Source organism: Physeter macrocephalus, chromosome 12 (genome assembly GCF_002837175.3).
Source record: "Physeter macrocephalus isolate SW-GA chromosome 12, ASM283717v5, whole genome shotgun sequence".
NCBI classification, from domain to species: domain Eukaryota; kingdom Metazoa; phylum Chordata; class Mammalia; order Artiodactyla; family Physeteridae; genus Physeter; species Physeter macrocephalus.
In genome coordinates this window covers 13,291,213-13,300,823 of record NC_041225.1, presented here as the reverse complement: position 1 = coordinate 13,300,823, position 9,611 = coordinate 13,291,213, and the positions used below count along the sequence as shown (strand labels likewise).

At 38.5% G+C, this 9,611-nt stretch overlaps 1 protein-coding gene across 1 annotated transcript in view; it reads right to left on the bottom strand.

Annotated features, from left to right (window-relative positions):
* Positions 1-886: 886 nt before the first annotated feature.
* ZC3H8 (zinc finger CCCH-type containing 8) overlaps positions 887-9,611 on the bottom strand; it is a 46,261-nt gene continuing 37,536 nt past the window's right edge. Inside the window, exon 9 of the mRNA XM_028497131.1 lies at positions 887-1,465. The gene's annotated coding sequence lies outside the window, so the exon portion shown is untranslated. The remainder of the gene's footprint in view (positions 1,466-9,611) is intronic.

The window sequence follows — 9,611 nt, the reverse complement described above, 5'->3', positions numbered from 1 at the left end:
TTGGAATATAAGAATTACTTTTTTCTTATACATAAACTTTATGTCAGCCAATGTTAGCTTACGTACAGGTTGGCCATAAACTGTACCTTCTACAATTGTGCCCTATGGCAAGATCTTGAATTCCTTTAAGCTGTATGTGATCTTTAAAGAAGACATGAAGTATCAATTCTACAGGTAATATAACCACTCCCTTGCACAATTTCATTAAATTATTGAAGCTTCTTGTAATGAACCCTCTTTAAAGCATCAACTCAGCCCCTCTCCCGTGACTTCCTCTGGACGTTTCTAGTGCATTATCTTTCCCTCCTTCCTATCACAGTCATGGAGTGAACGTGGAAGACTGCAATGGGCGCTGAGAGATGACTCACTCTCAGCTCACACACTCCTGATGCTAAGGGCCCAGGATGCATCGTTGTTTCTTACTTTCCCTTGTTTCTTACTTTCCCAGGTCTTGTCTGATATACCTTTGCTTGGGTATAAGGAATTCCCTTTCTTGCTTTTGTGGGATTAGGTTACAACCAAAATAATTCTGACTCGTATTTTCAGACAAGACTTTGGTAAGAAGCGTCACTAACTTTGGTGGACTCTAATGTATACAGCAAGTTAGTGATGCTATTATTTTTCCCAGCAATAAAACAATATTATGATAATAGTTTCAATTTCATTTTTCTAATAATAATCAGTATGACTATATAAAAGTACATATTTAGAATCTTATTATTCATGATTGGAAAATTTTGTATTGGAATATTAAAGATATCACCACACTCCTAAAATTTATGTTCTACAAGTGTATAATCTGACTACAGTTTATGAACCACTGAGAAAGATAACCATTCTTATATTTTAACAACAAAAAATTTAAAAACTCCAGGTTTAGGAATGGTATAGCAAGAGACACTGCTCCATTTTATTTATAACAGTAAGAAATCGGAAACAACTTTTTGGTTCAACAATAGGAAACTGGTTTTAAAAAATCACAGAACCATAATTTAAGCCATAAAACAGAACTGCAAGCAAACAATAAAAATATGTTGTGAATGTATTTAATGACATGAAAAGATCTAGCTGTATATTCATTGTCTATTATCCCAATGTCTTCCTAGTGGAACCCAGTAGTTTTCTCTCTTCCATCCTCACTCAGCCTAACCTTTTTCCTGTTTTACTGAGAAAACGCAATCAATCAGAAGAGACTTCTGCAATCTACTACCACAACATTTACCCACCAGCCAGCATCTCTGTCACATATGCTCCTCCCCTGTTTCAATGGCTGGAACCATCTTGGTGAAGACCAACCCTTCACTTAGACACTACATTCTGTCCCTCGGCGCCACCCACTGAAGAGTTGCACATCATTGTAATGACACAAGAGGGCGCTTTAAATGAGGAATCTTGTAAACCACTCCAAATCAAGTCTTGAATAGTCTTGAACAGGCAGACACAAGCACTCTTCATCCATACAAAGCTACAGAAGAAAAGAGAAAACAAAAACACATGAGCTGGGCTTCCCTGGTGGCGCAGTGGTTGAGAGTCCGCCTGCTGATGCAGGGGACACGGGTTCGTGCCCCAGTCTGGGAAGATCCCACATGCCGCAGAGCGGCTGGGCCCGTGAGCCATGGCCGCTGAGCCTGCGCATTCGGAGCCTGTGCTCCACAACGGGAGAGGCCACAACAGTGAGAGGCCCGCGTACCGCAAAAAAAAAACCAACCATGAGCTGGTAAAAATTACCAACTTAGCTACCAACTCCACCAAAAAAAAAGCACAGAAAAAAACTAACACAAAAATCCAAACTGAATTAAATATCCCAGTTTAGGTATATGAAAAAAAAAAATTGAATTGCAATTCAAACACTAAGTACAAAACTGAACCAAAAAATTGGAAGTAGCCATTAAAAAAGAACGAAATTGAGTTATTTGTAGTGAGGTGGATGGACCTAGGGTCTGTGGAAGTCAGAAAAACAAATACTGTACGCTAACACATATATATGGAATCTAAAAAAAAAAAAAAAAAAAAAAAAAGGTTCTGAAGAACCTAGGGTCAGCACAGGAATAAAGACGCAGACACACATAGAGGATGCACTTGAGGACACGGGGAGGGGGAAGGATAAGCTGGGACGAAGTGAGAGACTGGCATGGACACATATACACTACCAAATGTAAAATAGCTAGCTAGTGGGAAGCAGCCGCATAGCACAGGGAGATCTGTTCCGTGCTTTGTGACCACCTAGAGGGGCAGGATAGGGAGGATGGGAGGGAGACGGAAGAGGGAGGAGATATGGGGATATATGTACATGTATAGCTGATTCACTTTGTTATAAAGCAGAAACTAACACACCATTGTAAAGCAATTATACTCCAATAAAGATTTAAAAAAAAAAGGAAGTAATGAAACGAGTTGACTGACCCCAGAAATGACAGAAGATATAGCAATCACATCAAAAATGAAGACTATAGGGGCTTCCCTGGTGGCGCAGTGGTTGAGAGTCCGCCTGCCGATGCAGGGGACACGGGTCCGTGCCCCGGTCCGGGAGGATCCCACATGCCGCGGAGCGGCTAGGCCCGTGAGCCGATACTCCAATAAAGATTTAAAAAAAAAGGAAGTAATGAAACGAGTTGACTGACCCCAGAAATGACAGAAGATATAGCAATCACATCAAAAATGAAGACTATAGGGGCTTCCCTGGTGGCGCAGTGGTTGAGAGTCCGCCTGCCGATAAAAAAAAAAAATGAAGACTATAATACAGACCTGATTTGAATGGAAACTTAATAAGGGTAATTGGACAAAAGTGGAAGAAGAAAAAGAATAAAAATTAGATGAAGTAAAACAAAGAGCAAGAAAAACCATCACAGAGATAACATAATATACACAGTAACTATAAATCAAACATTCTGTCATTTCAATAAATGTGAACGGATTAATTCACTTACCAAAAGAAAAAAATGGATTTCTGGTTGGGCTCACAGAACAAAACCCAACTATATGTACTATTAAAGAAACAAACCTAAAACTGACTCAGAAAAGCTAAAAATAAAATGATGGGCAAATGAATATTAAAAGCAAATGCAAACAAATCTCTGGCTGCAATGTAGAATCTGAAACCACATCAAGAAATTTTCTGTACTGTTACATTAAAATCTGTTAATCTACATTGTAGGTTGGATGTATATTTTACACAGGCATATTTTATAATATCATGCATTATTTATTTGGAAAATATTACCTTACTAACTTATGCAGATCTTTCGAATGCTTCATTCTATAGCATTTTAAGAATCACATTCTTTAATATCATCACCAACCAATCGTACCAAAAAGTCTTTTAAGTACAGGAAAGCTTTCAAGCTCACAGAGGCAGATCAAATGTCCCAAAACTGTTTGCTCAAAAGCCAGAACTTTATCATCAATAACATATACTTTCAGTTGTTTTTCTTGAAGTGACAGGGTCACTCCATTCATCTGTGAAAATCTACCTGCCAAACATCCACATCTGAAAAAACCAGTTTGCCCCGAGTTTTTTTTTTCTTTTTCTTTTTTTGGTTGTGTTGGGTCTTCGTTGCTGCACGCGGGGTTTCTCTAGTTCTGTTGAGCAGGGGCCACTCTTCGCTGTGGTGCGCGAGCTTCTCATTCCAGTGGCTTCTCTTGTCGCAGAGCACAGGCTCCAGGTGCGCGGGCTCAGTAGTTGTGGCTCGTGGGCTCTAGAGCGCAGGCTCAGTAGTTGTGGCGCACGGGCTTAGGTGCTCCACAGCATGTGGGATCTTCCCAGACCAGGGATCAAACCCATGTCCCCTGCACTGGCAGGCGGATTTCTCATCACTGTACCCCCAGGGAAGTCCCTGCCCCTGAGTTATTCTTTCAAGTAAAAGAGTATTCATGAAAAGGTGTTCAACATCACTAATTAGGGAAATGCAAGTCAAAACTACAATGAGATAACCACCTTTTATACCCATTAGGTAGGCTACTATCAAAACAACTGAAAATAACAAGTGTTGATGAGAATGGGAGAAATTGGAACGCTGTGTACTGTTGGTGGAAATGTAAAAATGGTACAGCCTCTTGGGAAACAGTATGGCGGTTCCTCAAAAAATTCAAAATAGAATTATCACATGATCCAGCAATTCCGCTTCTGGGTATATACTCAGAATTGAAAGCAAGGTTTCAAAAAGATATCTGCACATCCATGGTCACAGTAGCATTATTCACAATAGTTAAAACATGGAAGCAACCCAAGTAACCACTGACAGATGAGTGGTTAAGCAAAATGTGGTAGATACAATGGAATATTTTTTTTTTTAATTTTTTGGCTGCGCCGTGCAGCATGTGGGATCTCAGTTCCCTGACCAGGAATCGAACCCGCACCCCTGCATTGGGAGTGCAGAGTCTTAACCACTGGACCGCCAGGGAAGTCCCAATACAATGGAATATTATTCAGCCTTAAAACGGATTGAAATTCCGAAATATGCTACAATATGGATGAACCCTGAAGACACACGTTAAGTGAAATAAGTCAGTCACGAAAAGATAAATACTGTATGATTCCACTTACAAGAGGTACCTTGAGTACTCAAAAATCATAAAGACAGAAAGTAGAATGGTGATTGCCAAGGGCCTGGGGAAGGGTGAAATGGGGAGTTCTTCTTTAATGAGTATGAAGTTTCACTTTTGCAAGATGCATGGTGGCAATGGTTGCACAACAATATGCCTGTACTCAAATACCAGTGAATCACACACTTAAAAATGGTTACGATGGTAAATATGTTATGTATATTTTACCATAATTTTAAAAAAAAAGCATCCATCCATTCCTATCTTCTCAAGTATTTATTTTCAAATAAGGAACAAGCATTGAATTTTGGAGGAAGTCTTGTCAGCATCTACAGAAATAATCATGAAATGAAGGACTTACCATTTTGCTGTTTTTCCATGATAATCCTTGTAAAACTACATGACTTTTAAAACTATCTAAATATACTACCTTGATAAAAAATAGTATGAAACAAACTTCTAGGATATAAATCAAATAGTACATTAAGAGAAATTTATAGGTTTAGATGTATGTATTAGAAAAGGAAACAATCAATTTTGGGGCAAAATAAGCTCAAAGAATGTAAAATGAATGCTAAATAAAGAACAGAAATTAATGAAATGGAAGATTAATATAAAACAGAATTAACAAAAGCAAAGTTGGTTCTTTATAAAGGATAATAGAACTGTTAAACCTCCAGAAAAGTTGATCAAGAAGAATAAAAGGGACTTCCCTGGTGGTGCAGTGGTTAAGAATCCGCCTGCCAATGCAGGGGACACAGGTTTGAGCCCTGGTTTGGAAAGATCCCACATGCTGCGGAGCAACTAAGCCTGTGTGCCACAACTGCTGAACCTGCACTCTAGAGCCTGCAAGCCACAGCTATTGAGCCTGCGTGCCACAACCACTTAAGCCCTAATGCCTAGAGCCCATGCTCCACAACAAGAGAAGCCACTGCAATAAGAAGCCCGCGCACTGCAACGAAGAGTGGCGCCCGCTCACCACAACTAGAGAAAGCCCACGCACAGCAACAAAGAAACAAAGGCAGCCAAAAGTAAATAAATAAAATAAATAAATTTATTAAAAAAGAATAAAAGGCACAAATAATATAAGGAATAAAAAGGCAGCTATAATTTCAGATGCTACAGATATTAAGAAAAGAGAATATCATGATTATGCCAAAACATTCAAAAAGTTTTAATTTAAATTAGAAAATTTTGCTTGTCAGGAATGCAAGGGTAGCTTTACATTTCTAAATCCATAGATATAATTCGTCACATTAGCAGAATAGAAAAACTCGTGCTCATCTCAAAAGAATTCCAAAAAATCCAACATCTACATCTATTCACGATTATAAAACAAAGAAACAAAAATCTCTGAAACTTCTATCAAACTACAATTTGAAGAGAATTTCCTTAATCTGATAAAGAGCATCTACCAGAAAATCACAGCAAAGACTGCAGTCAACTGAGGAAGTATTAACAGCAGTCCCTTTAACATCTAGGACAAAAGCGCACTATCACTACTTTTATTTAAAATTGTAGGGGAATTCCCTGGTGGGTCCAGCGGTTAAGACTCCACACTTGCACTGCAGGGGGCACTGGTTCAATCCCTGGTCAGGGAACCAAGATCCTACATGCAGTTCCGCGCAGCCAAAAAAAAAAAAAAATGTACTGCCACAAAGGCTTGAGCATAAGTGTGCACTGAAGCTTTACTGATAACAGTCAAATGTCCATCAACAGATAAGTGGATAAACAAACTGAAATATATCCATACAGAAGAATAAAATTCAGCAATAAAAAGAAATGCACTCTGCTGCACCAAAGACACAAACACAAAAGAGTATATTACAGGACTCCACTTACATGAAATTCTAGAATTGGCAAAATGAATCTTTCCTTACTGAAAGAGTACCGGTGGTTGCCTGGGACCTGATGGAGGGGAACAATAGACTGTAAAGTGTCACATGGGGACATTTTGGGGTGCTAATTGTGGTAGTGGTTACATGGGTATGTATATGTGTTAAAATTCACTAAACTATATACTTAAAATGGGTGAAATTTATTGCATGTAATGTATACTTCAACACAGTTTTTTCTAAGATGTATGTGTGTGTGTGTATATATATATATATATATATATATATTTATTTATTTATTTATTTATTATTATGGCTGCGTTGGGTCTTTGCTGCTGTGCACGGGCTTTCTCTAGTTGCGGTGAGCGGGGGCTACTCTTCATTGCAGTGCACGGGCTTCTCATTGCGGTGGCTTCTCTTGTTGCAGAGCATAGGCTCTAGGCATGCAGGCTTCAGTAGTTGCGGCACACGGGCTCAGTAGTTGTGGCTCGTGGGCTCTAGAGCACAGACTCAGTAGTTGTGGCTCATGGGCTTAGCTGCTCCGCGGCATGTGGGATCTTCCTGGACCAGGGCTCGAACCCATGTCCCCTGCATTGGCAGGCAGATTTTTAACCACTGTGCCACCAGTGAAGTCCCAACATACTTGATTTTTTAAATTGTACTGCAAGTTCTAGTCAGCAGTATAAAAAAAATAAGGAAACAGAATTGCAAAAGAAATAAAACATTATTTGTAGATGATGTAACTGTCTACAGAAAGAATTCAGAAAAATTTACTCAAATTATTAAATTAATGAGATTAGCAAAATTGCTAATTAAGAAAAATCAACTTAAAAAATAGTAACAAAATGTGCAAGCTCACTAGGGAAAATAACTTTACCAAAATTAGGAATAAAAAAGGGGGCAGGGAACATCACTGATAACAGGAATCAAAAATCTTTGTTTTTTTTTTTTTTTTTTTGCGGTACGCAGGCCTCTCACTGTTGTGGCCTCTCCCGTTGCAGAGCGCAGGCTCCGACATGCAGGCTCAGCGGCCATGGCTCACGGGCCCAGCCGCTCTGCGGCATGTGGGATCTTCCCGGACCGGGGCACGAATGCGTGTCCCCTGAATCGGCAGGTGGACTCTCAACCACTGCGCCACCAGGGAAGCCCCAAAATCTTTTTTTAAAATACAATCTTTGTTATATGTTAAATATTTATTTTCTTTTTACTTATTTATTTTGGCTGCGTCGGATCTTAGTTGCAGTACATGGGATCTTCATTGAGGCATGAGGGCTTCTTAGTTGCAGCATGCATGCAGGATCTAGTTCCCCAAGCAGGGAGTGAACCCGGGCCCCCTCCATTGGGAGCATGGAGTCTTACCCACTGGACCACCAGGGATGTCCCCCAGAAATCAAAATCTTTGACACAGAAATCTTTTGTTGATATAAAAATCTTTTTGATACAGAAATCAAAAGGATTATAAAACAATATTATGAACAAATTTATACCAAAAAAGTAGACTTTTAGATGAAATGGAAAAATTAATAAGAAGTACAAATTACCAAAACTTACTCAAGAAAATAATCTGAATAAACCTATAAAAAGGAAAGACACTGAATCTGTTTGTAAAATCTTCTGTTAAAGAAAAGCTCAGGCTCAGCTGTCTTCACTGGTGAATTCCACCAAACAATTAAAGAAGAAATAATACTAATCCTTCAAAAACTCTTCCAGAAAATAAAGGAAGAAAGGACACTACTCAGTCTACCCTAGGAGACCAGTATTACCGATACCAAAGCTAGAAAAAGATTGATCACAAAGAAAAAAAGCTACACATGAATACACATTATGAACAAAGACAGAAATCCTTAATAAAATATTAGCAAAGCAAATCCCAAAATATATAAAATAGATTATACACCATGCCCAAGTAGATTTATCTCAAGAGCACAAGACTGGTTACATGTTCAAATATGCCATATTAATGTAGGATGTCATATAATAGGATAAAGGGGAAAAATGGTATTAGCATCTCAACAAATGTGGAAAAAGCATTTGACAAAATCCAACACCCATGCATGTTAAGCTCTCAATAAACTAGGAATAGAAGAGAACTTCCTCAAATTAATAGGGTATCCTTCAAAAACCTACAGCAAAAATTATACACAATGATGAAGAACTGAATGTTTTTGCCTAATATCAGGAAAAAGACAATGATGTCCACTCTCACTTCTATCCAGCACTGTAAAGGAGTTTCTAGCCAGAGAAATCAGGCAAGAAAGAGAGATAAAAAGCACAGATTAGAAAGGAGGAAGTAAAACTGTCTTTACTCTTAGATAACATGATCCTACATGAAGAAATTCCTAAGGGACACACACACACAACCAAACCTGCTAGAGCTCATAAGTGAGTTCAGCAAAGTCTCAGGAAACAAGATCAATAAACAAAACTTAATTCTCTCTCTAAATACAGCAAATGAATGACCGAAAAATGAAGTTTAAAAAATGATTCCATTCAACAATAGCATCAACCAGAATAAAATCTGTAGCATAAGTTTAACAAAAAAAGTGTAAACAGTACACTTGTACAATGAAAACTACAAAACTCTGAGAAATAAAAAATCTAAATAAATGAAGATGTTCACAGATCAGAAGACTCAATATTATTAAAATGGCAATCCTCCATAGATTCAATGCAAACTGTCAAAATCCCAGCATGGGTTTTGGTTTTTTGTTTTTGTTTTAACATCTTTATTGGAGTATAACTGCTTTACAAAGGTGTGTTAGTTTCTGCTTTACAACAAAGTGATTCAGTTATACAGATACATATGTTCCCATATCTCTTCCCTCTTGCATCTCCCTCCCTCCCACCCTCCCTATCCCACCCCTCTAGGTGGTCACAAACCACCTAGGTGCTCTCCCTGTGCTATGCAGCTACTTCCCACTAGCTATCTATTTTACATTTGGTAGTGTATATATGTCTATGCCACTCTCTCACTTTGTCACAGCTTACCCTTCCCCCTCCCCATACCCTCACGTCCATGCTCTAGTAGGTCTGTGCCTTTATTCTCATCTTACCCCTAGGTTCATGACCTTTTTTTTTTTTCCCTTAGATTCCATATATATGTGTTAGCATACGGTATTTGTTTTTCTCTTTCTGACTTACTTCACTCTGTATGACAGACTCCAGGTCCATCCACCTCACTACAAATAACTCAATTTCGTTTCTTTTTATGGCTGAGTAATATTCCATTGTATA